Raw genomic sequence first — 2,795 nt, 5'->3', positions numbered from 1 at the left:
GTTCCCCTCTTTGGGGAATGAGAAGTGGCAGAGACCACATCTGGAAACACTCAAAAATTTGTCCGGCACTTTGGTACAGAAAGGATTTCATCCAATTTCTTTCTAGTTTAGGAGACGGAAAGGCAAATAAAGTTAGTAGCTCTAACCACTCTGTTCTGGGGTGAAGTTGAAGGTGGACAGGGAAGTAGTCTGAGACAGATGGGCAGAGCATGGGTGTGAGCTCAAGTTCTTTCCAACAGAGGTAGTTGGTCCTGGGTGGATGCTAAGGAGTCACAGCAGCCTGAGGGTTTGGGCTGAGTAGATGTTGCTGTGGTTGCCTTCTTTTTCCCAGTCGACCAGCTCCCTGCTCCTGAACCACAGATGGATCTCCCTCTGTGCCCCTACAAAAGGCACTGGCCTGGATGATGTTCCCACAGACTCATGAATCAGCCCAGACCATTTCTGGGAGCCTCATTTCCCAACAGTCCTCATGTGTTAACCCCTCTTGGTGTCTTCTGATGTGGAGGCTGAAGTCTCCCTGGAGTCTTCCCTGATGGTGTCAGGGGCAGCCTCAGCAGAGTTGCTGTTTCCTATCATGGCCCTTGTGATATAGACTACATGGGGGTCTTGCCAGACCATAGGGACCAGGGGCCAGAGCTCATATAGCTGATGAGGGCTGGGTAAAAGGGCTTCCTCCTGGTAGTGGTAGGCCTCAGCCAAGACACTGTCTGGTGCCTGTAGTGTCTTCGTCCCCACCAGCTCGAGGACCCTGCTCTCAAAGCCCTGGATCACAATCCCAAGGAGCCACTGCTGCAGCCCATCTGGCTTCACTTTGACCAGAATCGCTTCCAGGGCCAGGCGGGCCCTTCAGAGCTGGGGCACACAAGCAGGTGTGGCCAAGGACTGGCAGGCTGCACACCAGACTCCACAGCCTGGTGCACCCCATGAGAGGCTGCCCATGAGGCCTGGGTGCTGGCTGCTGGATAAGCGCTACAGGGAACTCACCCCAGCCACCACTGGAGTCCCCCTTCATCCTTTTACTTTTAATCTATCTATTTTTTTTTATAATTAAAGTGAGTTTCTTACTGAGCAGTCATGTACTTTTTGATCAACTCTGACAGTTTCTGTCTTTTACCATTTAGACCATTCACATTTAAAGTGATTATTCATACAGTTGGATAGATGTCTACCATATTTTTAACCCTGTTTTATTTGTCACATTTATCCTTTGTTACTCTGTTATCTTCATATTGTTTTCTACTTTTTCTGATTGTAAATCAGTATATGATTCCATTTTCTCTCCTCTCTTAGCATATCGATTACACTTGTTTGTAAATTATTTTATTGTTTGCTCTAGATTCTGCAATACTCATTTACAATTAACCTAATCCTACTTTTGAATACACTATGTCACTTCACAAGTACTGCAGGGATCTTCTAACAGAGTGTGTCCAATTTCTCTCTCTCATGCCTTCTAACTCTGCTGTCCTTCATTTCATTTATTCATAAGCAATAATTATCCAATACATTGTTGCTACTATTACTTTGAACAGCTCTCTTTTAGAGCAACTAAGAATAAGGAAAATACAATACTTTATTTTACCTTCATTTATTCCTGCTCTAATGCTCTTCCTTCCTTTATGTAGACTTTCTTATCTGTATCATTTTCCATCTCTCTGAAGAACTTCTTTTAACATTTTCTGCAAGTCTACTGGCAACCAATTCCCTCAATTTTTGTCTGAGAAAGTCTTTAGTTTTTCTTCATGTTTGAAGGATAATTTCACTGGATATAGAACTCTAGGTTGATGATTATTTTTTTCTTTCAATGCTTTAAATATTTCCTTCACTCTCACTTGCATGGTTCTGAACAGAAGTCTGATGTAATCCTTATGCTTTTTCTCCTGTGAGTAAAGACTTTTTTCCTTCTGCCTTTTTTTTTCAAAAGTTTCTCTTTTTTGTTAGTTTTCTGCAGTTTGAATATAATATGCATAGATGCAGTCTTATTACATTCTCTCCTTGGTGTTCTCTGGCCCTTGATCTGAGGTTTGATGTCTGTCACTAATTTTGTAAAATTCTCAGTCATTGTTGCTTCAAATATTTCTTACGTTCTTTTCTTTCTTTACATTCTGGTATTCCTATTACATGTGTCTTACAACTCTTATAATTGTCCCACAATTCTTAGATACCTGTTCCTTTTCTCTGGTCTGTTTTCTCTTTGCTTTCAGCTTGTGATATTTATATTCACATATCTTCATATATTATAGCACTGATCCTTTCCTCAGCTGTTTCTACTGATGAGCCATCAAAGACATTCCTCATTTCTGTTACAGACTTATTTCTAGCATTTAGTTTTGATTCTTTCTGTCTCTCTGCTTACATTATCCATCTGTTCTTGTATGTTTTTTACTTTTCCATTAGAGCTCTTAGTATACTAATTATAGTTATTTAAAATTCTAGTCATTTCTGAGTCTAGTTCTGGTGCTTGCTCTGTCTCTTGAGACTGTAGGTTTTTTTGTTGTGTTGTTTGTCTTTTTAACCTTTTATCATATCTCATAATTTTTATTGAAAGCTGGACATGATGTATTGAACAGAAACACTAGAGTGAACAGACCTTTACTTTCAGGTTTTATACTTATTTGGCTAGGAGTTAGGTTGCATTTACTGTTTGCTGTATCTGTAGGTTTCAGAGGTTAACATTTCCTTTACTGACCTTGTTTTTGCATCCTTTGCTGGCCCTTGGTCTTTCTTAGAGTCTCTTTCTTAAGTAAAATCTGAGCATTACAATTCTTTCAGCTATAATCCCCTGTTATTATGAA

The 2,795-nt window shown here is 40.3% G+C and overlaps 1 pseudogene; it reads right to left on the bottom strand.

The window, feature by feature from the left end:
• Positions 1–270: 270 nt before the first annotated feature.
• On the bottom strand, positions 271–2,062 carry LOC132490536 (nucleoside diphosphate kinase, mitochondrial-like; annotated as a pseudogene).
• Positions 2,063–2,795: the final 733 nt, after the last annotated feature.

This window comes from Mesoplodon densirostris, chromosome 5 (genome assembly GCF_025265405.1).
Source record: "Mesoplodon densirostris isolate mMesDen1 chromosome 5, mMesDen1 primary haplotype, whole genome shotgun sequence".
Classification (NCBI taxonomy): domain Eukaryota; kingdom Metazoa; phylum Chordata; class Mammalia; order Artiodactyla; family Ziphiidae; genus Mesoplodon; species Mesoplodon densirostris.
This window is presented reverse-complemented; position numbering and strand designations above follow the sequence as displayed.